This window comes from Aedes albopictus, chromosome 3 (genome assembly GCF_035046485.1).
Source record: "Aedes albopictus strain Foshan chromosome 3, AalbF5, whole genome shotgun sequence".
NCBI classification, from domain to species: Eukaryota; Metazoa; Arthropoda; class Insecta; order Diptera; family Culicidae; genus Aedes; species Aedes albopictus.
The window spans coordinates 152,466,840-152,494,173 of record NC_085138.1 but is presented as its reverse complement, the minus strand read 5'-3'; the positions used below and the strand labels follow the sequence as shown (position 1 = coordinate 152,494,173).

At 40.0% G+C, this 27,334-nt stretch overlaps 1 protein-coding gene across 3 annotated transcripts in view; it reads left to right on the top strand.

Moving 5' to 3' along the window:
- The window catches only part of LOC109431918 (zinc finger protein rotund), a 518,068-nt gene that overhangs the window by 433,169 nt on the left and 57,565 nt on the right, over positions 1–27,334 (top strand). The window lies entirely within an intron of this gene.

Here is a 27,334-nt window from a genome sequence, read left to right as displayed (position 1 = left end):
CTTCTAGGCGGAGTTTTTTCTCCCAAAAGAGGTGGGTGTGCTGTTTCCACGTCTGTTTGTAACGTTCCACGTTTTGTCGGGCCCCTTGCTGCAGCATTACCGCCCTCGCTGCGTTCTTTGTCTCCAAAACCGTTCTGCACTCTTAGTCAAACCATTCGTTCCGTCGACTCCATTCCACGTACCTGATGATGCTCTCGGCTGCGTCGTTGTTGGCTGGTTTGACTGTACTCCAGCACTTCCGTAATTCTGCAAAGTGACGTAAGCGACATTGATAGTTTTGGCCCTTTTTTTGGTTATCTTTATATATAAAAATGAGTTTGACTTCCCTTTGAGGCAACAAAAGTCACGAATGGCTGAACCGATCAGGATGACTCTTGCATGGTTAGATTCGTATTCATGGTGGCAGTGTTTATATGTAAAAAAAAGTTAGGAAAATGAACTAAAAATGTAAGAAAATAGACAAAATGCTGATTTTTTATGACCTGGGAAGAAAATCAACACGATCGAAATGAAACCAATCTAAGGTGCCATGATGCAATGACCTTAACAATTGTCAAAGCACCACAACTTGGCAAGACAAAGTTTGCCGGCTAGTTATGCATAAAACTCTTGCTCATCCTCTAAGCTTCTTTCAGATAGAGATGATGGATTACGACTAGATCTTGCATTCTAATACAGCAGGCATACCACAGTGTTATTTTTACACCAGATATTGTATATAATATACCAAAAAATATCGACATTTTGAATGGCGCTTACGTCACTTTGCCGAATTACGGCAGAGCAGTCCTCTAGAGGAGCCTCATCGAGCTCGCCGTCGTCTGGCAACGCGGCCTCGAGATTCTGCGCGTATGCTGAGGCGACATCCGGTTGCTTCAGTCGCTCTAGGTTGTACCGTGGCGGCCGCCGGTACCGTACATTGTTGATGACGGAGAGTTTTGGGTGCAGTTTGACCATCACCAGGTAGTTGTCGGAGTCGATGTTGGCGCCACGATAGGTCCTGACGTCGATAACGTCGGAGAAGGGCCGTCCGTCAATCAGAACGTGGTCGATTAGAGATTCCGTCTGCTGTGGTGATCTCCAGGTGTAACGATAAGGGAGGCTGTGTTGGAAAAAGGTGCTACGTATGTCCACATTTTTGGAGGCGGCGAAATCAATGAATCGTTTTCGTTTGTCTGCTGGTGGGCGCTGAACTTACCAATCGTCGGTCTGAATTCCTCCTCCTGGCCTACCTGAGCGTTCAAATCTCGTATGATGATTTTGACGTTGTGGCTTGGGCAGCGATCGTTCTCGCGTTCGAGCTGCGCGTAAAATGCGTCCTTGTCATCATCAGTACTTCCGGAGTGAGGGCTGTGCACGTTTATTATGCTGAAGTTGAAGAATCAGCCCTTGTTCCTCAACCTGCACATTCTTTCGTCGATCGGCCACCAACCGATCACGCGCCTCTGCATATCACCCATCACTATGAAAGCTGTTCCCAGCTCGCGTGTGTTGCCGCAGCTCTGGTAGATGGTATGATTACCTCTAAACGATCGCACCATGGATCCTGTCCAACACACCTCCTGCAGCGCTACGATGCCGAACCCGCGGTCCTTCAGTAAATCGGCGAGTATGCGGGTGCTCCCAATGAAGTTGAGAGATCGGCAGTTCCACGTACCGAGTTTCCAATCGCAAGTCCTTTTTGTTCGCTGGGGTCGTTACCGTTGGTCTCGGTTCGTATTATTCTGTTGCTGATTTTCCGTTACAATGGGTTTTAACGGCTGGCTCGTAGGGCCTGACACCAATCCCCTACTTTCCGGAGGACCATAGTACACAGTTGAGCTCAGAGTCCTTCACTGGCACTCGGACGTAGATCAGCCGCCCCTAACATGGGGATCAGACGCTGTTGTGAGCCGCTCCTCCTGGAGAACAGACGCTCAGGTTTGCCGTAGCATACCCAGCCCCCCCCCCCTTCCCTATAACCAAAGTTCCCTACAGGATTGGTTACCCGATCTTCCCTAAGGTTACTCATAGTTTCGGGCTGGTACCACGAGGAGGTAGGGATAGGAGTTCTTAGGGTAGATAGTTTGACTAATATGCGCCATGAGACAGTAACATTCCACCTGACACAGGTTCTTTCAGACCAAGGTTGCTTCCGACAATATCTACACCGTTTCGGGCATGTGGGTTCTCCCGAATGCCCAGTTTAAACTGGTTTAGAGGAAACGGAGGAACACTTTTTTTTCGTGTGCCCACGTTTTCGCATAATGCGAGACCGAATGCTTGCTACATGCGGGGAGGACACAACTCCGGACAATCTTGTCCTGAGGATGTGTAGAGATAAGTTCGGTTGGAATTCCGTTTCAACGGAGCTACAGAGGAGGTGGCGCGTTGACTCGGGGAATGGCTAGTTCAATACTAGCCATTTGCTCAGCGTGGGAGTTGATTCATTTCCGGTATCCCGTGCCTACGTTCTCCACGCCATTCAGCTGCTGATCGAAGTGCTGCTTCCACCTTTTGATCACCTCACGTCCGTCCGTTGAGAGGCCACCGTCCTTACCCCTGCATATTTCGGCTCACGACACAGGACCCATTGCGGGATGCGTTGAGCTTCTGGTAGAACTTCCGTGTTTCTTGGGAACGGCACAGCAGTTCTATTTCTTCGCACTCCACTTCTTCCAAGCGGGTCTGATGTTTTCCGCTTCTGTTTGTAACGTCCCATGTTCTGCCGGGTTCCTTGCTGCGTTCTTCTCTTCCAAAATCGCTCTGCATTCCTCATCGGACCATTCGTTTCGGCGACTTCATTCCACGTACCCGTTGGTTCGGCGGCATCGTTAATTGTTGCTTTTAATTTACTGCAGTAATGGGGCCACAACGAGCTCGCGCTCGTCAGTCAACACTGCCTCGAGATTCTGCGCGTATGCTCAGTCAATATCCGATTACGTCTGTCTAGAAGGTTGTATCACGGCGGTCACCGGTACTGTACATTGTTGATGACGGAAAGCTTTGGGCGCAGTTTGACCATCACCAGGTAGTGGTCAAAGTCGATATTGGCGCCACAATAGGTCCTAACGTCGATGATGTTGGAGAGGTGCCGTCCGCCAGAACGTGGTTGATTCACGATCCCCTCTGCTGTGGTGAACTTCAGGTGTAACGACAAGAGAGACAAAATGTGTAACGTATGGTGATGTTTCTGGAAGTAGAGAAATCAATTAACCGTAAGCCGTTTCCGCTCGTCAGCTGGTGAGCGCTGGACTTTCCAATCGTCGTCGGTATGAATTCATTCTCCAGGCCTATCTGAGCGTTTCAGATCTCCAATGATGATCTTGACGTCGTGGCTTAATGCGTCCTTGTCATATCAGTGCTTCCGGAGTGTGGGCTGTGCACGTTGATTTTGCTGAAGTAGAAGAAACGACTCTTGATCCTCAACCTGCACATTCTTTTATCGATCGTTTATCAACCGATCGCCTCTGCATATGGTCCATAACGGTGAAAGCTGCCTGCTCTCGTGTGTTTTCGCGTGATCTTATATATAATAATTTAATTAGATCACATCGTGCTCCAGAAGCACAGTTTTTTTTTAAAGAGTTACGAAGACCAATAGAAATTGACATTTCCTCCAATTGAACAGCAAGAATTGAATTATTCATTCTATAGTTCTGCCAATCATAACCCATCGACCACAGTGACACCTTGTCAATAAAAAGAAAACGAATAAAAGAAATCATTTTCGCCCAAAAACAATAGAAAATCAACGAATAATGGAACGATTAATTTCCCCTTTGAACCCTTTGTTGGGAAATTTCTGCTATTTTCGCTCTTTTCCCTCGTTTACTTTCCCGAACATTTATAACAAGCTAGCGAGCACGAGGAGGGAGAACCCCGCGAGAAGGTCGTCGCTGCTGGTAATGAAATTCCTCCAGCTCCGTCGTCGTCGTCCTTCCGCCACGGCCAATCCCTAAACGCCACGCGCTTCAGTTGGTGGACGCCGCCGCTGGTCGTCGTTGCTTGACGCTGATGATGACTGAACTGGACTCGTTTCCAAGGGGACGCCCGGCCTGGACGCCGCGCTAGGCATGTGGTTAGGACCGACGGGTTCCTTCCACCCCCTTTTCCATACAACTCGACGGGCGAGCGAGCGGCGGGATGCTGACCGAGCGATTGCATTTATGCGTGTGGTCGTGCTCCAGCTGGTTTACTTTTTTCTTGATTTTTAGAAAAGTTTCCCGAGAGCTCGGCACATAGGCGCGCACACTTTCCATCCCGTTTTGATTATGTATTTTTTCTGCGCTCACTGGCCATGTAGTGTTCGTCCGTCCTTCCGTCTGATCGCCCGGCCGACCGTGCCACCAAACAACCAGTCAATGATTTTTATTCCTTATTTTGCATGCATCCAGCTTTGGCGCTCTCGGAGTAGGTTGCTCTTTCTCTCAAACTTGAGACGGGATTTTTTCCGCAAATTTACGTAGCTTTTCAAAATGACGTTACCACTCCGATGGTTGGTAAACACGGAAGATTTGGTGTGATATACACGTCATAGACTATGTTCCATACCCATACGAGACCGAGGAGGAATTTTTATATGAGTTTCAAAGAATCCTTGAAAGAGTTCCTGGAGAAATACTCGAAAGAATTCTCTAAGGAATCCTTGAAGGAGTTTCAGGATGAATTCCGGAAGATGATGAACCACTGAAGGACATCTTGAAGTAATCTCTGAAGAAGTTCCTGAAGAAAAATCTGGTGGGATTCCTGCAGGAGTAATATGTAATTTATAAAGTAAAGACAATTTTGAAGGAATTCCGAAGGAATTTCTTGAGGAAAGTGTTCATTCCCGTTAAATTATGTTTTATCTAAAAAAATATGAATTCATCGATAGTGATCACATCTCTCAGAAAGCTAGTGTAATTTACCCAAAACGCCAGGAAAAAATCTCCCGACTCTCAGCAAACAGTCAGTGTCACGACGGCAACGCACATCGAATCGTTTTTCTATTTACGACGCCATCCCAAACCCTAATGCCACCCGCCACACTAACTTCCGAACCACAAAAGTCGAGTGAGGCAGGGGAGTGAGTGGCGGCAATCGAATGCAGCACACGTCGATCTTTTTGTGGTAGGCCGAAAACCATCTACCCCTCTCCCCACCGGAATTGATGCATTCATTTCCATTGCATGGTTACTCTTTCTTTCGCACGATGACGACAACGAAACAAATGCTCGCAGATCACACACTACTGACTGGTGGCTGGTGGCGATTGTACTTAGTGTGTACTTGCTGGTGGGAGTCGTTTCATCGTCGTAACTAGCAGCTAGCAGCACACTAACTATGGGAACACGCATCCACAATTACCGAATGGGCGGAGGCGTAAAGGATCGATGTTGTGGGAGATAATCAAGTTACGCTGACGGTGCAGGAGATAAACGTACTTTACTGCAGAGATAAACGATTTTGAAGCTGTTGTTCATGGGTGGAAACAAGGACGTGTTGAAACAGGTTGAAACTATTTCAAGGATTCAAGTCATTTGATCAAACGGAACTAGAGCCTAAGCTAAGTTTAGTTAGCTTCATGAATTTGAACATTTCTTTAAGCTCTATGAGGCTCCTTTTGAGGACTGCTGCAGTACAGTTACAACAGTCACCAACGGCACAGTCGAGAGTTCTGTCGGTTAACCCATATCCGCCCAGCGTCCTATTTCCCGAGCAGAAGAAAATAACAAGAGAATAACATATCAAGGTATTTATCTTATATACTACCATACCTTGATATGCCCTCCATTAGGTGGTAATAAGAGGCAAAATAACAAAAACGAATACCAAAATTTTGTATAAATAACACCTAGAAAATAACAAGTCTTATTATTTCAATAATGAATGCATACCTAAAATTTCAAGTGCTGTATTTGTTATCGTAAAGTTATTGAACAGCAAACTAATAACATTTCTTGTTATTAAATATTTCATTTGATCGATGACTTCATGATGCAATAGCAAATCCTGTTATTCGGTTATTTTCACTGCTAAACCAACAAATACTACATCAATACCAAACTCTGCTCAAATACCTCCAAATGTTATTATGATGTTCTCATAACATTTTGTAAAATAACGGAGCAATAACAATTTTAGGTATTAGAGCACATGTTGCTCTTCACATGGTATTTGTAAGGTATGCCCTTTTGCTCGGGTTATAGGGCAGATGCCCCAAACGTCCAGCGTTCTATAAATAGGACAATCCTTTTGATGTGAATATCTCCAGAATTATGCAAAATTTTAAAACACTTTCTTCAAAGAAGATGGTTTCCACACCCATACCTTGCTCATAGTGGACGATATAGTTTGAAACTGGTTCACTAGGTGTCGTAAACGATGCTGCAAAGACTACATATTGTCACGATCTGTGAGCTTCATTTCCAATATGAATAAAAAAAATATTTATAGTTCATTTTTTCGGCAGAATTGTTAATCAATACATACAAAAGTCAATGTATATATGATTTTATGTTTATACTAGCTGATCCGACGTGGCTAGCCACGTTACTTAGCTAGAAAATGATTATTTTTAAAATTCCAGTTACACTTCTTCAATGAAAATGTTTTCGAGAACATTCCAGAATCTCTCTCCAGAATGCTTCTCTCTTGAACGTTTAGTAATCTGCAGAAATTTCTCAAAATTTAATGAATTCTGAGTTCACAGAACTTTTCAGAACTCAGAAGGTCCATTTGACATTTTTTTCTTGAACGTTGACTTGAACTCCCCGAACATAATCGGCATTAAAAAATATGTTTTAGAAAATTCCAGAAGGTTAGTTTTCTTATTCTTTCTGAAACATTCTGTAACTTCTAGAAAGTATCTGAGAAGTTTAATGTTCCAGAATATTCTAGATTTTTTTTGTTTTCATTTGGAATGCTCAGTAGCTTTCAGAAATTTCTCAAACATTTCAAGAATTTGGTTGTTCTAGAACCTTCTTAAAGGGTATTTTTCATTCTTTCTGGAACGTTCACAAACTCTTAGACACTTTTCGTAAATTTAAAAAAGTTTGCAGAAGGTCTTTGTCTTGTTTTTGTCCAGTAACTTCTCAAAAGTTCTAAGAATTTTGATTATCTAGAACATTTTCGTAGATTATTATTCTTCTTTCTGAAACATTCAGTAATCTCTAGAAAGGTCTCGAAATTTAATGAATGTTGGTGTTCCAGAACATTTTAGAAGGCCCTTTACTACTTTCTTGGACTTTCATTAACTTCCTGAAAGTTCTTGAAATTAAGAATGAGAAGTGTACAGAACATTCCAGATAGTTCTTCTCCTTTCTCTGATTGAAACGTTCAGTAACGCACAGAAAGTTTTCGATATTTGAGGAAGTGTGATATCCAGAATATCTCAGATGATTGTTTTACTTTTGTAACGTTCAGAATCTTTCAGGAGGTTTCTGGAAATTTTATGGATTTTTATGTTTCAGAACATTCTAGAAGGTTCTTTTTGGTTCCTTGCTCGTTCCCTAACGTCCATAACCTTTTCCCAATATGATAAAGTTTCATGCTCTAGAACATTCTAGAAGGTTCTTTTCTAAAACGTTTAACAACTTAGAAGTGGTTATTAGAAGCCGAAGTTCTCAGTTAATAACTGAGCTCATAGACACAAAGCTGAGAAGCAGGGTTTGTTCCAGTTGGGACGTTAATTTCAATCAAATTTGGCATACATATTCCTTAGGTGTTGAGGTGGTACTAAGGGTATTGGTATTCAAGATGGCGGCTTAGGTTCCAAGATGGCGAACAAAACTCCAGAATACATGCTTTTTAATGGCAATGCTGCCTCGGATACTATGCAATATGATCGATCGGGCTACCTAAGTAGAATTCAAAAATTAATATCCGACGCCATTTTGAAATCCAAGATGGCGGACCATATCCAAGATGGCGGCCACGGAATGGTAGTTTGAGCTATGATACCATGCAATACGGTATCTATCGATCGGGCTTGATGTGTAGAAGTCAAAAGTCGGTATTGGAAGCCATTTTGAAATCCAAGATGGCGGACCATATCCAGGATTGCGGCCACAGTATGGTAGTTTGAGCTCTGATACCATGCAATATTGGTTTCTTCGATCGGGCTTTATGAGGTCATGCTAGATGGTAGGGTAGCGGGTAGGGTAAACGGAGGAGCAGACGGTCGGGTAGAAGGTTTGGGTGAATAATAGAGTAGAGAGAGTGGAGTGGAAGGTTGGGGTAGAGGAAAGAGTAGACGGTAGGGAAGAGGGTAGGATTGAGAGTAGGGTTGAGGGTAGGAAAAAGGTTAGGGTAGAGAATAGGGTAGACGGTTCGATTATACACAATATAGACTAGAGCAGTGATTCCCAAAGTGGGCGAAATCGCCCCCTTGGGGGCGAAAATAACTACATAGGGGGCGAAAATATTAAAATTATAAATTGGGGGGCGAAAAATCCAACAAGGGGGCGATTTACCAAAAAATCATTTCAATTAGAGTGATTTTGGGTATTTTTGACAGTGTCGGTCTCTTCGTAAAGAGGGGGTTTTGTCATTAGAATTGTCTGAAACTTGGTCAAATAAATCAGCTTGATTAGAAAAATGTTGATGTGAATTTCGGATTCAACAGGCTTAGTATATCACTCCATGACGAATAGAACACAGCTACCAAAGAGTAGAATAAGTTCCCCTTCAAGGGGCTCTATTATTTTCAGAAGGATTCATTAAAAAAACCTAATCTGAACTCAAGTGCATCTATTGTGGAGAATTTGGTTATGTGCTTTTCCTGAATCATCAGCCATTAAGTGAAAGCTCGTCAGATCTCGTTTAAAATAATAGTTATTAAGTTGCACTTAATACTCGAAAACATGTTTGAAATTTTAACGTTTATGTAGTAAGAAAACATCTAACACTTGTTATCTGGCATTTTTTTTAAATGAACTAATTACAGAAATCACACTTGTTGATGATCACAAGTTTGCAACAACATGGTTTGATATCATGAAAAGAACAAATAAAAATAAAGAAATACGAAACTCGTCTATCCTTGATTTGTCTCAGATGTGAATTGAAAATGTGTTTTTTGTAGCTTTCATACATTCCAAAATATAGGCAAGCTTTAAAATACTTTCAATTTTACCAGTTTTTCAAGCTTCCTGTATTTTGGGATTTTTTGATAGAATTTTAAACAAAAATTTTTAAATTTCATTTCAGATTCTTATGCCTTTCTCTTTCTTCGATTTTACAAATATCCCGTTATAAGAAGTTGATATCCAAGATGACATTTTACGCCTACACTACTTGAAAGTTTTTTGTTTTATTATTTGGCATATTTATTACGGAATTATCTAATTTTGGATAAAGTTTTGATTGCCATTTCGAACTATTGGAGTTTCTTTGAGCAAACCAAGACGACTTACAAAGTTAAATCCTAATACTCTACCTTCAACTATTCCTACTTCGCCTTTTGAAAATAACTATATTTAGGAGTTACATTTCCTCAAAATTCTACCAAAAATATGGTTCTGAATGCTATTTATTCACGATTTTATAGTGTGTGACGATGCACAATGGTCGGAAAAAGATGAAGTTCGGCCAAAACTCTTTTTATGTGTTTAATCGAAGTTATAGGTTGTCTAGATATGTTATATAGTATTTTTAGTGTTCAAAAAGGGGTATTCAAAAATAACGTAACTTCAATAATTTCAAAAACGGTAAAAATCAGTAAATCCCAATTTTTTTGCGTTTTTAGCTAGAAAATCAATTTGAATTTGATTAATATCATCTTTTGATCAAATACAATCAAGTTTGTTCAAAACGTGTGAAAAATGTGGGAAGATTAATTTTATTTCAGTTAAAAATGGAAAAATAACGTAAAATATATGAAAAAACATGACTTTTTTAAATTGCTCTAATTTGAAAAACTGCAAATTTCTGCAAAAAGTTTAAACGTTTTAATGCAGCTTTAAGCATGATGTTTAAGATGCACTATTCGAAATTGCGGCGACACGTGACGACACGAACCGTTTTTTAACTTTAAAATTACCAAATTTCCTAACATACAATGTATAAAAATTTGAAAAGTTTTGTGACATATTAATTTTGCACCATACGTGCATTCAAACAGTCCAATAACAAGCTTTCATATGCTGTATAACATAAAACATACATTCCATTCTCCAAATATTATTATTTTAGTTTTTTTCGAATAATTCATTTTTCAATTTTATGACTTGAGCCACTTTGGCAGTGAAAATGTCATTGAAATACAAAAGCTGGTATGCTTTTAATTAGGAATCATAAAACTACAATACATTATCTTTGTTATAAAGTGAAAAAAAGTTTAAAAATATGAATTCCGTTTTTTTGAGAGTTTTGGCCGCCCCTTTGTATGGAGCCCGACCAATGTGCGATGGTTATTATCGGCAGGTTTGTTCTCTTCGTCATGTTTTTTTTTGTCGGCCAAATTTCCTGAAGCTTGGTTATATAATTCAGATAGGTTGGGAAGGATTTGAGCCTAACTCTTAGTTCAATAGCGTTAAAAAAACAAGACTTAGAGAAGACAGTTGCCGAAAATACACAATTTCCCCGAATATGAATTTGAAACAGAAAGTTGAATGAGAATGTATAATTTTTTTGGGTGCGTGAAAACATTAAAAAAAATCCAATAAATACAGTGAAATTTTGACCTACAAAATAGACAGAATTTGTAGATTTTAACGCAATTCCAAAATTTTGAATTTTATATTAAAAAATTGAAACTTAGGGGGGCGAAAATATTTTCCAACGGCTTCAAGGGGGCGATTGCTCCGACTAGTTTGGGAACCATTGGACTAGAGGGTACGGTAAAGGATAGGGCAGTGGCTATTGTAGAGGATAGGGTTGAGGGTAAAGCAGATGGAAGGGATGAAGGTTATGATAGAGCGTAGGATAGAAGGTTGGAATAGAAAACAAAGAAGACAGTAAGGTAGAGGTTTGTCTGTGGTAGAGGCTAGGGAGTAAGGTGAGGAATTGAGATTAGATTAGATTAGCTGAGGTTTTTTTCGAGATACCTTCAGGATTTTTTTCCAGGATTTCTTCAGGAATTCCTTTTGAGAATCGTCCCAGGTTTATTATTCTATTCAGGGATTTTTGCAGGGGTTGCTTTGGAAAATCCTAAAAGTATTCTTTTAGTTATTCTTTTCTGCATTCCTTCAGGGATTTGTGCTGGAATTCTTGCTGTGATTTCTTAAGGGATTCCTCCCGAAAAAAAATATGAAAAATATGAAAAATATAGATTTCTTCCGAGATTTTTTTTCATGCAATCCTAGATCATAGAGACATTTTCTATGGTTCTTGCAGGAATACCTGCTCAGCTTCTGGCCGGCATTCCTGTCATGATCTCTCTAAGGATTCCATCAGGTATTCTTTACGGGATGCCTTCAGGAATAACTTCAGGGATTTCTACCAGAATTGCTTTTGAAAATCCTGAAAGGAATCTTTCAGAAATTTTAACCACGATTCTTTCATGGATTGCTGCTGGAATTACTTCACAGTTTCATTTAAGTATACTTTCAAGTGAGAACTGTGACGAGTGCTTGATTGGGTACATACTGTCATCAATATAGCAATAACAGCCACATTATAGGCTGGCCCAAATCATAGGCTGATCCATACCACACAGGAACATATTCAGAGAATCCTAATGGAATTGTTCATACGAGCCGGGATCCTCGCTCGGGTTTTCTTCGGTGATTATTTCAGGGATTCCTACCAAGCTTTCAGCTGAGATTCCCTCAGAATTCTACCAGATATACCTCTCAGCATTCCTTCAGTAAATCCTTACGGGATTCCTTCAGGGATTTCTACCGGGAATGTTCTTCCCCCCAGCGTTATGTTTTTCAGACTTTTGTACGTAATTCTAAATTGCAATTGGTAGAACGGATAAAATTGAATTTTTGGGTGGTTTATTATTTTTCATGTAGCCGAAAGACACATTATCTTTTCGATATAACTTTGATAGCACCCAGAATAACACCATTAAACTCACATATTGCTCACGAATAAAAAATCATGGAGTAGTACAAACATAAGAGGAGAAGCCGTGTAGAGTATATGTGGTTGAAATTTTATATCAAAACATGGAATGATCTTTTTCGAATAAGTGTAATCAGTTTCGTACCTTTTAATTCCGCCCTATGTTGCTTATCCTTTGACACATACGCGTATTTCGACTACCACTTGTAATCTTCCTCAGTGTTGCACCTAACTCGGGATAAGTTTACCATCAAAGAAATCTGAAGTACCATCGAAAAAATTTTTGCCAAGGAGTCTGTATCGTCTCAAACGCTTGTCCACTGAAAGCTATATTACGTATATTACGTAGGTAACGCAAAATTAGCCATTTTTAGACCCCCTCCCTCCCCCACGTAACAACTTTTGTATGAGAAATTTTAAAATTTTGTATGAAGCGTAACGCACCGCTGGACCCCCTCCCTACCCCCTTAGCGTTACGTAATATTTGAACGAACCCATACCTGATGGGATCCCAAGTAACACCGAAAACATAATCCGAAATAGCAAAATATTTACTTTGTCCTACAGCAGTTGTTAAGAAGTTTCTCGGAACATATTATGTCATGGATATGTCGTTTTCATGATACCTAGAACTTGTGCACAGTGATCTTCTATTTAGAAGTCTTATTAAAGAATATAACGGGGTCTCCAGTTAGCCTAGTGGTGAAGACTATGGATCGCCAATCCGGAGATGGCGGGTTCGATTCCCGTTCCGGTCGGGAAAATTTTCTCGATTCCCTGGGCATAGTGTATCATTGTACTTACCTCACATAATATACAAATTCATGCAATGGCAGGCAAAGAAAGCCCTTCAATTAATAACTGTGGAAGTGCTCAAAGAACACTAAGTTGAAGCGAGGCAGGCCAAGTCCCAGTGGGGACGTCGAGCCATAAAGAAGAAGAAGAGAATTAAGTTATTCTATAAAAAAAATATCATAATTACTCCTGAGCTTTCTTCAACAGTTTTTCCAATGATTTCTTCAGAATATCCCTTAGGGATCGTTCACAAATTTATCGAAGAATTTGTTCACGGATTCTACCCGTACATTTGCCCGCAATTGTTGCAGACATTTTTTTATTCCCACAAAAGTTCCTTCACGGAATCTTTTCAGAAATGTTTGAATCAATTTTTCCTTGGTCCTATAGCTCCTCCCGAATTTATGTTTTTTTTGCAGGGAATCTCTCCAAATATAACTAGAAACATTTCCAAAAGGAATCACCATGAGTTTTAATGATTTTTTTCAATTAACCCTCCAGAGGTTTCTTAAAAAATTTCTTCAGGGATTATTTCCAATATTCCTGAAAAAAAATCCCTGGAGGCACATCTGAAATGATTCTTGCATAAATCTGAGAAGAAATCCCACGGTCTCTAGTAAGACTAGTGGTTAAGGCTATGGATCGCCAATCCGGAGACGGCGGGTTTGATTCCCGCTCCGATCGGGAAAATTTGCTTGACTCCTTGGGCATAGTGTATCATTGTGCTTGCCTCACAATATACTACCAATTCATGCAATGGCTGGCAAAGAAAGCCTTCCAATTAATAACTGTGGAAGTGCTCAAGGAACACTAAGTTGGAGAGAGGCAGGCCAGTGGGAACGTAGAGCCATACAGAACGAGAAGAAATCCCAGATATTTCTGACGCAACTACAGGAGCAATTTTCAGGAATCCCTGAAGAAATTTCCCAAGGAATTCTAGGAGGAGTCCTTGGAAGAGCACGTTTAAAGAAATTTTTCGAAAAATGTCTCTAAAATTCCGTACAGGGACATTTGATTGTATTTTGTAGAAGTTTCTGGGGATCCATGAAAAAATAAATCTGAATATATCTGAATATCACTGTAGAAATCTTAGGAAGTACTCTTAAATGATACTCTAGTGGAAATTCTGAAGAAATTTCAAGGTAATTCTTGAAGGACGAAAGGACTTCTTGGAGACACAAATCCTCGGCGGAGTTCATAGAAAAGTATTTTGAGGAATTGTTTGTAAAATTCTTCAAAAATTCCTGGAGGATTTTCTGAGGGTATTCCTCGAGCAACCTGCATACGTATTTGAAAAGGAATTCCCGTACGAATTCCTGTCGATGGTAACGCACAGAAAATATTCTGTAAAGATCCCAAGGAAAAGCTCTTGTGATATTTCCAAAGGAATTCTAGTAGAACTTCTTAGAAAGAAATACATAATTCTTGGAAAAATTCTTAAACTTATCCTAAGAGTAAATGTTTGAGAAGTTTCTGGGGGAGATCTTTGTATAAACTCTTGCAAGAATCTCTGGAGGAACTAGGCCCTGAATCCCTGAAAGTAATAATGTAAGCACTGGAGGATTTTCTGGATGATGTTTTGAAGAAAATTTTTGACACATCTCTGTAGGAACGTTCAATGAAATTCCTAGAGCAATTCCTTCTTAAAGGAATGTCTGGAACATTTTCTGGAATTTTTTTAAAGAATCCCTGTAAAAGATACTAGTGGAATCCCCCGAAACTTGTCACCGAAATTTCACCGAAATTCTTAGCAGAATATATAAAGTAATCCCTGACAGATTTTCAAAAGGAGCCGTTGAAAATGTACCTTAAAGAATTCCTAGATACATTCTTAAGGGTTTATTCTGAAAGAAGTCCTGGATAAATTTCTTGAATAATTTCCTTAGAAATAACAAAAAAAAGACGGCGGAGTTTCTTTAAAAAAATAGACCGAATTTATGAAGGATTCATGGAACCATTTGACAGGAATCAATTATAGATTTCTTTAGGGAATCCTTAAGAAAATTGATAATACTTTCATAATGATTTTTTAAAGGAATCTTCTGGGAAATTACTGAAGCAACTTTAGAAAAAAATCTTAAGAAATTCTAAGAAAAATGTCTGAATGAATCCTGTTATTTTCTGAAGGATTCCTTGAAGCATTTCTACAGAAATCCGAAAATTTGCTCAAATAATTCTCGTACGGATTTCCTTAAAAAATCTATGGAGAAATTTCTGAGGAAACCCATGGATGCTTGATAAATTCCTAGCGAATGTGGAGGAAGTCCTGAAAGAAATTCTAGTTAAGCTACTGAGATAAGCAATGAAAGATGTTCCGCTGGAACTTAAAAAAACCGTGGTGAGATTTTTGAGAAATAAAGGAGAAATTCTAAAAAAAAGTCTTGGTGCAGTTTTGTAATGAATTCAAGGTTAAGCCAGTTCTTACATCAATTTCTGGGATAATCTCCAGAAAACTTTGCAGGAAATTGTATTTGAAATGATGAAATTTCCGAAGGAATTCCTGGAGAAATGTTAGAGTACTTTCCAAAAGAATTTCTGCAAGAATTTCTCAAAAAAAGATTTTTCAAAGAGTTTATTTTGATGACCTTTTTATCAGTAATTTCTCCTTCATTCAATCATGGGCTGTTGTTAAAAGTTGTTCTGTTACGGAGAACCTTTTTTTTTACATCTGTTGGCTTACACGTAATAGTTTTCGTCGCTGATTCGTCGTCCTTTCTGTCGAGAAGATCAGTTGTGAAAATTGTTGGCATTAAAATATTGACTACTCTGTGCTGAAGTATGGCTTTCTACTAATTCTTATAAGCTAATGAGCATAGAGTATTCTTTCGATCAATAATGCTATAACAAATAATGACATAATGTGTATAACTTTCACAACAATTACGCTTTTTTAAAACATTATATCATTTTTTAAAACTATGCTGCAGTGGAAAAGCATGAGCTTTATTAAATAAAAATAATGAATCCATTCACGTGAAGAATAAATGGATTCTGGGGATTTTTTTTTATTACCGTATGGGTTTGAGCCGAAGGGTCTCAGATTTTCATGAAGATGTTTCCACAAGCAGGGCTCATGGATATATGAACAAAAAAAATTGAGAAAAATTCAGGGTCGCCCATTTTCCCGGAAATAGCGACTTTTTTTTTTGTTTTCCCGTAACACTACTTTCTTTGAAAAATCATAACTTAAGAACAAAGCATCATAGAAACAATTTTTTTTAGGAAATGAAAGGAAATTTTCTCAGAAATTAAAAAAAAAATATTATCTGGAAAAAGTTTTCCACAAAATTTTCCACAGCTGAGAAAATTTTTAAAGAAAAGCCGGAAAAATAAAGCCCGAACTCGTGAAAAATTTTCAAACAAATTTTTTTGAGAAGGTTATTTCATAAGCTTTAACCGCTATAATTTTTGGAATGCACTTCTTTTTTCGTTTTTGAGTTATGGCCAATTTTGTTGAAAAATTTCCAAATGTATCATGTAAGCCATTTCTTTGAATAATTAAAATATGAAGTGGAAAAAGTTTTCCACAAAATTTTTTACCGTTGAGAAAATTCAAAAAGATAAGCCGGGAAAACTATTCCCGAACTCGCAGGAAATTTTCAAAAATTATTTTTGAGAAGGTTATTTCATAAGTTTTGATCGCTGAAATTTTTGGGATGGACTTTTTTTTCTTTCTTGAGTTATGGTCAATTTTGGTCAATTATTATATGGTCATTTTACACATAATTGGCCATAAATCAAGAACGAAAAACAAGTGCATTCCAAAAATTTCAGCCATCAATGCTTATTAAACTACGTTCCCATACATATTTTATTGAAAATTTTGTGGAAAACTTTTTCCAGTTCACATTTCTTTGGATTACTGAGAAAATTTGCTTTCATTTTCTAAAAAAAACTTTGTTTCTATGATGCTTCGTTCTTGAGATATGATTTTCCAAAGTAAGTAGTGCCAGGGAAAAACAAAGAATTTCCACCTGAGTTTTCCGGGAAAATAGGCGACCCTGAATTTTTCTCATTTTTTTTTGTTCATATATCCATGAGCCCTGCCTGTGGAAAAAGTTTCATGAAAATCTGGGACCCTTCGGCTCAATCCCGTACGGTATCAAAAAAAAAATGCCCTGGTGAAAGCACTACACTGGGTCATTACCAAGATTTGGGAGGAGGAAGTATTACCGGAGGAATGGATGGAAGGTATCGTGTGTCCCATCTACAAAAAGGGCGCGGGAACTACCGCGCGATCACACTACTGAGCGCTGCCTACAAGATACTCTCTCAAATTTTATGCCACCGTCTATCACCGATTGCAAGAGAGTTCGTGGGGCAATATCAGGATGGATTTATGGGTGAACGCACTACAACGGACCAGATGTTCGCCATCCACCAGGTGTTGCAGAAATGCCGCGAATACAACGTGCCCACACATCACTTGTTCAACGATTTCAAATCGGCGTATGATAAAATCGATCGAGAACAGCTATGGCAGATTATGCACGAATACGGATTCCCGGATAAACTGATACGATTAATCAAGGCGACGATTGATCGAGTGATGTGCATAGTTCGAGTATCATGGACACTCTCGGGTCCCTTCGAATCTCGCAGAGGGTTACGGCAAGGTGATGGTCTTTCGTGCTTGCTGTTCAACATTGCTTTAGAGGGTGTTATTAGTAGAGCAGGGATAAACACGAGTGGAACGATTTTCACGAAGTCCGTTCAGCTGCTTGGTTTTGCTGATGATATTGATAGTGTAGCTCGCAAATTTGAGACGATATGGCGTAATCGTACATCCGATTATAGAGTGAAGCCAGGCGAATCGGATTAGCGATTAATGTGTCGAAGACAGAGTACATGATGGCAAAGGGCTTCAGGGAGAAATCATCGCGCCCGCCACCCCGAATTTCTATCGACGGTGATGAAATCGAGGCGGTTGAAGAATTCGTGTACTTGGGCACACTGCACTGGTGACCGCCAACAACGACACCAGCAAAGATATTCAGAAGCGCATCGTGGCAGGAAATCGTGCTTACTTTGGACTCCGCAGAACTCTACGATCGAATAAAGGTCGCCGTAACACGAAGTTAACTATCTACAAAACGCTGATTAGACCGGTCGTCCTCTATGGGCAGAGGACCAACGCGGAGTTTTCGAACGGAAGGTATTGCGTACCCTCTATGACCAAGTGCAGATGGAAAACAGGACTTGGAGAAGGCGAATGAACCACGAGTTGCATCAGTTGCTGAGAGAACCAACCATCGTCCATACCGCGAAAATCGGGAGGCTACGGTGGGCGGGTCACGTCATCAGGATGTCGGATAGCAACCCGACTAAAGTGGTTCTCGAGAGTCATCCGACCGATACAAGCAGACGTGGTGCGCAGCGAGCTAGGTGGGTCGACCAAGTGGAGGACGATCTGCGGTCCACTGAGTGCGGAACTGGAGAAAAACAGCCATGCACCTAGTGGAATGGAGACGGCTACTATGTACAGCAGAGACCACCCCGGTCTTAGCCTGATCGGTCGTCGGTCGTCGTCTGTTTCGGAGTGGAACTTTAGTTATGGAGGTCTGAAAGATAAGCAGTGCCAATGGAAGTCAAGGAAACTTTCATTATGAAACGTTCTTGGCCCGACCAGGAAAGTTGACAACCAGGTCTCGTTCCAGTGGTGAAGTAATGTCGGAATTAAATTGAATTATAAGTATACAATCTTACAAAGATGTTCCAATTGTATAACAATTTTCGCATTTACATCCCGCTTCCAACGCACCGTTTCCCGACCCCTGTCAGCGCCCTCGTTGTTTGTAGCAACGCAGGCGAATTCTTTTTGGATTTTTATTTTCTCCAGGAAAAAAGAGTAGCCGTCAAAGTACGCCACCCTTTCTCTTTGGGAGTTTTTAATTTTCCCGCCGATCCTATGCGCCCCACTCCCCTCCCTGTGCGATTCCTATTTATTCATCCAGAATATGCGTCCAGTCCAAACCTACCCATTCCACACCCGCAGCAGCAGCAGCAGCAGCAGATCCGCAACGAAATTCAGCAACCCTTTCCAAAGCGCATCATCTCTGACAGCGCGTGTTTCCCTCTCTCGCTTCTTCGAACGGAGATCCGAAAAAAAACCATAAGGAACACGTTTTCCGCCAACCTCCCCACGCGCGGCGCGAAAACTACGACCGAGGAGCGTTAGCATCAACAGTAGTGGCCGCGTGTCGCTCTCACGAGTCACCACGATGGATGCTGGTATTGTGTGTTGGTGCAGCAGTCAGGATTCGAAAATGAAAAAAATTGCAAGTGTGCGTGCGGCGGCGGGGAGCATTTTTTTTCCTCGGACGAACTGCTTTTTTTTTCGCTGCACACTTTCTTCCCATCCAACAACGCCCGCCCGATTTTGCAACCTTCTCTTAGGGAAGACCGTCCAAAACACAGGTCGTGGGAGAAATACGTGTTCACTCGGAAATTGGGACCTGGGAAGATGCCAAATTGCAAATGGTTGTTGAAAAGCCCTTATGGTCGAAGCGGTAAACGCGCAGGAATTCAGGCAGAGGGTGGCAGGTTTGAATCCTGTTCGATGCAGAAACTTTTCGTAATCGTACTTGTATCACAAAATGTAATTAAATGCTTTTAATGTTTAAAAACTTAGAAAGAGAGAACAAATTTCAATTTGTTGGGGTAGGGATAAATATAGCAATAAAGATAAAACAAACCACGAAAAAACAAAAAAAAAAACAAAATAAACAAAAAAAAATTAAAAGCAGAAGAAGCAGTAGTACAAGGATATAATAAAAAAAACTAGTAAAATTGAATGATAAAAAGAAAATAAAAATGTATGATGGAAAAATGGGAGATAAAAGTTAGAATACAAAAATATGAAGTCCGTAGAGTATTTTTTATAGTACTCCATTTTCGCGAGTCCCTGTCCATTCGGGGGGTAAACAGTCTCACTCGCACTCTTTCCCACACTTCGAAGCTGGCATTTTTTTTTCCGGCGAAGCGCGCGGTGTGTGATGCTTTGGTGGATAGAACCACGATGCACAAACCTGATCCTATACAACAGTCAGTTGGTGTCTAGAGGACTTTGGTGACGTCGTCGTTGTCAGCGTTGTTGTAGCCCTGGTCGGTAACGCGCGCGGTGGCATTTCGTTTGATGCTCTCTCTACACGCTACTGACTGCATGTCTCGCGTCGTCGTCGTCCGTTGGTGGCGGTGGCGGCCGGACATGTGTATCTACAGAGTAGTGTACATGAAGCTGCGAGGCTGGTAGGCAGCATTTTCTGCTCAGCCACTTGACAATGACGAGCGTGAGCTGGCGGAGCGCAGGGGAAATAGACGAGATGATTTAAATTTTGACCGACTCCTTGTCGGAATTTCGTTTGACTAGGGGTGGCTATATAGAGGGGGTTGGGAGGGAATGGGTCCGAAAAAAAAGCGACTAATAAAAAGTGAGAAAAAATTCATTTGTGTAGGTGAGACGAGCACCCCTCGCTCGCGCGCGATTGCGAAGGCAACTGAAACCCTTTCTCGTCCTTCGTCGAATCGGTTTGATGGCAACCATAGGACATTCTCCATCTGATTGTGGTGGCTCTTGGACGATGCTGATAACTACACCTAGCTAACGCAGGGTTGAATTCTTTGAGGAGGTTGTGCCAGGTTTTATTTTATTTAATCAATTTTAGTCCCTGCCACATGGTTCACCCTGATAGAGTACTCGCAAAAAAAAAACATTAACCTTATACCTATAACACGTCGGAGGAGTTTGTGAAGGAATTGAGTAAGAGTTTTCCGGAAGAAATGCTGAACAAATTGACAAGGAAACTCCGGATAGAATTACAATAAACATTTCTGAGAAAAACGAAAAAAATGTGGCGAATTCTTGATAGAAACTGTTGCAAAAAATCGTAAAGGAACTTTTGGAGAAACCCCTGAAAAAAATACAGGGGAATTGTAGGAGACATTTCTAAATAAATTCCGATAAGGTTACTAAAGGAATATATAAGGAAAATTCTAAAAGAATTGCCGGAGTAGTTCCTAATGCAAATGTCGCAAGAACTCCAAATGGAACAATTGAGGGAATTCGTTAACAAGTTATCTGGAGACTTCTTGGAAGTTATTCCGGAACATTTTAAAGGTGATTCTCGGAGAAATGTCAAAATAAACTGCCTGAGAAATCCCTAAAAAAATACCGAGTAGTCTTAAGGAAACAACATGAGAAAATTCTGAAAGAATTGCCTGAAATATTCCAAGAAGGGTTTTCGAAATTGGTTAAAAAAACGCCGGAAAATATTCATAACAAATTGATTGCAGAAATTCCATAAGGTATTTTCAGAGGAATTCCTGAAAAAAAATCCGGGGAAAAAAGTCATTGGAATCTAAATATTCCAAATCGAACTTCCAGGAGAATTTCTATAAAAAAAAAATCTAAGGAAATCCTGAAAGAACCTCTTATAAAGGTTCTCTTGTGATTGCAGCAGAAAATTATGACAAAATTGTTGGAGAAACTACAAGAAAGTTCACCGACAAATATGAGAATTTTGTCATCTAGTAATTTATTAAGGAATTCATCCGGCAATCCTTAGGTATACCAAAAAGAAATTGTAGTCCAATTATTTCGGCTCTACCCCATTTGGCATAATCCCATTTGGCATAATGCCGTTTGGCATAATGCCATTTGGCATAAAAGCCATTTGGCATAAAAGCCATTTGGTATAAAAGCCATTTGGCATAACGGCCGTTTGGCATAATGGCCATTTGGCATAACAAGAATTCGCCGGAAAAGTTCCTTAAGGTTGTCGATCCACGTGGCGTAGTTCGTCGCACGTTCGCTTCATAGACAAATGATCATTGGTTTGATTCCCTGCTGTGGTCCTTCTAACTTTTCATTAAGGCTCAAATGAGAGTCGCATGTTATCCAAAACTGAAAGAGCACTTTTCTCCAGAATGACGAAAAAGCGAACAAAACCAGCGTGTCCGATTGTCATAATTTTACATTATTATTTTCTTCGATTTGTGGATCATTTTCCGTATAAGTGCTTTTTTATTTCTGGAACATTTGCCATCCTCAATTGAACCTTAAGTTGCTCTTCCCTGATCTTTCACTTAGGGGCGATTTCTTCACACTGGCTTAAGCGTTAAACCTGGTTTAACTACATGGGTAAGCCTGGCTTACCGGTTAAGCCGAGGTGAAGAAATCGGCCCTTAGCCTCTTCTGAGCTCTGCATACTTTAGATATAGGCAAAAGGCAGCTTATAATGGACACTCAGTCGAACTGGAAAAAGTAACAACAGCATACATCAACAACACAAATCAACCAATAAATACAGTAGATTATGATACTTTCAGGAGTTGTACAAAGTGTAAGTGCCGCTGTCAATTGTAATCGCTCATGTAGTTTCTTTAATAGATCTTTCAAATCCATTTATGAAGCCTGTTGATTCCCTCTCTGAACAGTCTACCAAAACTCTTCAAGAAATCTGTCAATCTCCACAAAAAGTCCAATTTCTTCAAACATTTTTAGAGATCTTTTTCATGAATTTTGTCTTTTTTTTTGAGAATCCTGGTATACTTTCTCAAAAAATCTGTAGAAAAAAGTTCCCGTAACATTGTTATAGAAAGCACATTCAAACTGTCTAAAAGGTTTGCCAAATATCATCAGAAGTATTTTAATGATCTTGAATGAGTTTACCAAACTATAGTTCCCCTGGAACTCTTTCACGGATTATATGAAAAAAAAAATGAAAACTTATTCGAAAATTTCCAGCAGAAGTTACTGCAGGGATTGCCTTAGGAATTCAATTACGAAATAACTTTGATCCTCTAATACCCAAATTTTTGATTTTGATCTAAATATAATGTTTCGTCATCTAGAATCGAATTCGACATGTTTTGGAAGATGATTCTGTTTAATTCTCGATCATGGGATTTTTGGTTTTTGATTTTTCTAATTTTTATTTTTGAACATCCCTACACTTTTATATTTTTCCTGGAAGCTTTTTTGGCATACCAGTTTTTTTAAGACGAAAACATTTTGAGAATTTATGATAATTGTTAAATTAGTATTTTTTATTTATTTTTTTTTCATTGAAAATTTTATTTTCTGTGTACTTGTCAGGAAAATAATTTGAGTGTTTATTCAACTACCTTAATCTCTTCTACTATTATAGAAAGACTGCGGGAAAATTTTAAATACGGTAATTGTTGCGATTATCAAAACATCAACTTTTCGATGATTTTTAAAAATGTTAAGGTGCTTTAAATGACACCAAAAACCATTGTGAGATATGCAGAACAGTCCTAAATATCAGCCAAATATATAAAAGTTTTGATTGCCCAGGCAAGAAAAATTACAAAAATGCTCAAACTTTACCCCGTCTAAAGGCGGGGTAGGGTATTAGAGGGTTAATAAACTTCACGGAAAGTTCTATTAGAAAGTGTTGCGTGGATTGCTTCAGGAATTTCTCCTAGGGTTCATTCTAATTTTGCTCTGGGATTCCTTCAGAAATTCCAATAGGATTATATACAGACATTTCTCCATGGATTCTTTAAGAGAATCTTTCAAAGATTTCTTCGAAAATAATTTCTTTTTATTTTGAGAATTCTACTCATATTTCTCCATGATTTTCGTAAGAAGTTTCCCTACAAGTTACTTCTCAAATTTCTCCAAAGATTTCTTCGAAAACCTGCCATAGACTTTCTTGGAAATTCCTTCCAGAATTCTTTCAGAGATCTCTCCTCAAACTCCGCCAGCGACTTTTTTTTTCGAAACCAGACTTTTAGATTTTCTTTAAAAAATCGCCAGAAGTTGGCTTCCGAAAATCTTCCAGCGATGGTTTTAAGATTTTTTCCGACGTTTGCATCCGGAATTCCTCTAGAAATTCTACCAGAAACTTTTCCTTTGGAAAACCTTCAATGGCTGCCTTCGTTCCAAAACTGCCTTTGAATTACTTTAGAAATAACTCCACAGTTGTTTATTAAAAATTTTCAAGAATTATCAAGAATTCGTGCAGTGGTTCCTTAAGCTATTCTTCCAGTGATTCCTTATGAAATTTCTCTAAGTATTCCATTGGGAATTCCCGAAGGAATATTTGCATGATATTTTGCAAAGATCCTTGCTTGATTTTTTTATAATTCTAGTTGGATTTTTTTTTCAAGGGTTCATACAGAGATTACATCAGGAATTCTCCCAGGTATCTCTGTATGTATTTACCCAAAATATCCTTCAGGGTTTCCTCCATGTGTACCTCTTGGAATTTAATCACGGATTCAATTAGGAATTCCTGTAGAAAAAGCTTTAAATTTTATCAAGGGGCTTTATCCTATTTTTTCCTGGAGAGATGTTTTTTTGTTGTAGGGAGCGCTTGTTGTAGTTGCGCTGTGCGATTTTGGAATCGAGTTCAGTTCTAGGCCTACTGGCGACGGAGATAGTCAAGTGACTCCGTAGCTTGAAGGAATAGAAGCGCCCGTCTAGCGAATTGGGAGTCGTGAGTTCGAGTCTCACCGGAGTACGTGGAATTCTTTTCATAATTCAAATCTCAATTTGTTCATCGAGCACATGTTCCATGTGCACAACAGATGTCAATGCAATTTCACCAGTGTAATTTCCCACATGGCTGTCAGCCTAAGCAAAATCAAGAAATTGACAAACAATTATCAAATATTTAAACTATTTAGTAATTTCTTAATTTAACGAGATATAATGTCGCAATGTTCATCAAAATTGCGTACTTTTGTATGCTCAACTACTTTCGAGAACATGAAAAAATGTAGAACATCTTGGTAAAAAGCTTTAATTATTTTAGCGAGTTATATAAAATAAACATATTAAAAATTCACTCAGAAACTTATTGTTTAACGATTGTCCAGAAAGTAGATAGGTCTGTATGCCGACGGGTCACCAGGGGACTTCCCGGCTAGTAAAGCCTGTATTCGTAATAATCGGGACACAGAACTACGGCTGTAGCTCTGTAATGGATCGGTTTGGCCAAAAACATGGCTTGGGGTTCCGACTAGATCATCGCATGAATAGATTGTCGGTGTTACCCTCCATAAGCAATCCGTCTACAAATGCCATGCCGGCTTATCGATGCGTGAGGTCATCCATCCCCGATCAACCATCACCGATCAACCATGACCTTCGGCTGTGGCCGTCTACCCCACTCAGTTACCGAGGCGTTGAAGTCTCAACCGATGATCACGGGACTTAATCCCATGAGTGCGCTTGATAGCGAATCTAGCATAGACAAGAACTGGTCTGTCAGCCACCTGAGGGAACATAACATCTGTACTACACCCCTTTGATCTTGGCTATTGCGAAGCTTTCGTGCGACGTGGAAATTATTTTCCTGGACCGGAAAACGGCCGGTGGTACCGCTGGCCGCTAGGTTGGGCTCATCTGCTACCCAGCTCCCGTTATCGGGAGGTATGCCGTATGGGTCCGATAGTAGAGCGATGTCTGTACTTGACTCCGAGATTGACTGCCACAGCAACTGTTGCAACACAGTGGTTCAGGTTTAGTTGTGTAACCTGAATTATCGTTTGGAATTTCGACCTCCTCGCGTGCCTGGACATTTAGGCCCGACCGTCGTGTGGCCCTTGCTCGCCTTGCAAATCCGGAATTTTGATGCTGAGTTGCGTAGCGGGTTTAGTGGGCCGAGCTGAAGAGGTTCAATTCCAAATTATCTGAGTTATCCGGGCTGGAAAACGGTGAGTCGATAAGGAGAGCGTCCAATATAGCTCTGGTCCTCACAACCCAAGTAACAAAATTAATTTTATAATGCTTTTGAAGTATTCTTCAACACCTGTTCTTTAAAACCATGCATAAACCAAATTGCTCTACAACACGACATCAACTCAACCATAAACCCGCCATAAGATCAAAGAGGCCCATCCTAAGATGCTCTTGGAGAGTTGTTTTTAAATTTCTCTTAAAACTTGTTGTACTTCCCAAGTTGTCCTCAAGGCGAATTGCTCTCTCCTTGTAGAATTCTTCAAGTGCACGATAAAACGATAATAAATTTGTCAGTGTTGTTGTTGATGCAGCTTTTATGTCGACAGAAAAGTTTGGTGAATTAAATTGAAATTAAAACTCAATGAAAATGACACATTATTGTAATCGGGATTAATTTATCACACAAATTAGAAATATTTCCGGGATGTAGCAAGGATGCCAAATGCCAAGCAAAATTCATCGTATATATGTTGCAAGATACTTCCAAAAATTGTAACGCGCTTCCATTATAACGCACTAATAAAATATTTAAAAATATTATTCCTTGTCATGCGAACATTGCTCATGAGTTTTCTCAACATGGCTTCCATTGAAATCTAGGCCGGTGGTCAGTCCATCATCGATGGTTTTAATCATCATCACCATAAGATCGTCTTAAATTTCTTTCAACTCATGCCAGAGCTAAATGCAGGTTTATGCAAACTCCGCCGAGAACGTCATAAATCATGTGCGCCAAATTGTAAACAAACAATAAATTATCGCACCGCGAAGGATTTTGTGAACTTCGTGCGATAAATTTAATCATCCCCGGTACCGTTGCCAACCAGGCAGACCTTTTTTCGGGAACCGCCCTTGATGTGGTGCAGCGCCTTATTCATCCGGTCAGCATTTCCAACAGGTAAGTGATTTTGCAGGTCGATTATTTGACTCCCGATTACAAGGGAATCGACGTCCTGGATGACCAAATCAACCTCATTTCGGATGCTGCAACCGGAGGAACTTGGCACTGCACCGCGTCGCGGTTGGGTTTCCGGGTAAGTGTTCTTGATTGGCAGCAATAATGGAACGGTGAGAATCAAAATCTGATGCTTGAGTTTTGTTCAGAAAACTACTTTTCGGAACGAAACGGAGGCTAAAACACTAGGCAAGTTTCTTTTTCACTATGCTTTATTTCACTTTACACTTTGCACTGTACGATTTTATACGCGCGACGGTTGAAAATAAACTGAACTTGGAATGCGCACTCTGCGCATATTTATAGTGCACCGCACGTTCTAGAAAAGTCGCGCGCAGCGCTTTCTAGAATGGTCGCGAACTCGCAGTACCTCTCTGGAGCGATGATGATGATGACGACAATGATGACGGTCTACCTAATTCACTCTCGGATAGTCGGGCACAGTCGGGTTGGTCACTCATTCGAGGTGTGGTAAGCTCCGTCGCTCACTGGAAGTCACTCTGTCAGGCATGGCACTCACATAACTGCTGCTGGCGCGCGATGCGGCTGCTGTTGCTGATGTTATTGCTGTTACTGCTGCTGCTGTTATGACCCACTCTGAGTGAGCAACTCGAATGTTTTGAGCCATTCAATCGTGTATTGCATGTGCTGTGCGGGTTTTCTGCACGGAAGTGAAATCCCTCTGTTTCTTTCTGAACAAGTTTTTTCTTGTATTTTTCATGTACCAAATGTTCTCTTGCGAGAACAGTTGCTCTTGATCAAGAACGGATGATTGAAGATAACTACAAGAACCTTATAAAACTGAAAATAAGTTCAACAGTTCTTGTTGTGTTTATGGTTTTATGAACTGAAGCTCAAGTATTCTTGGAGGTGTTTTTAAAACCACATATTGATGAAGA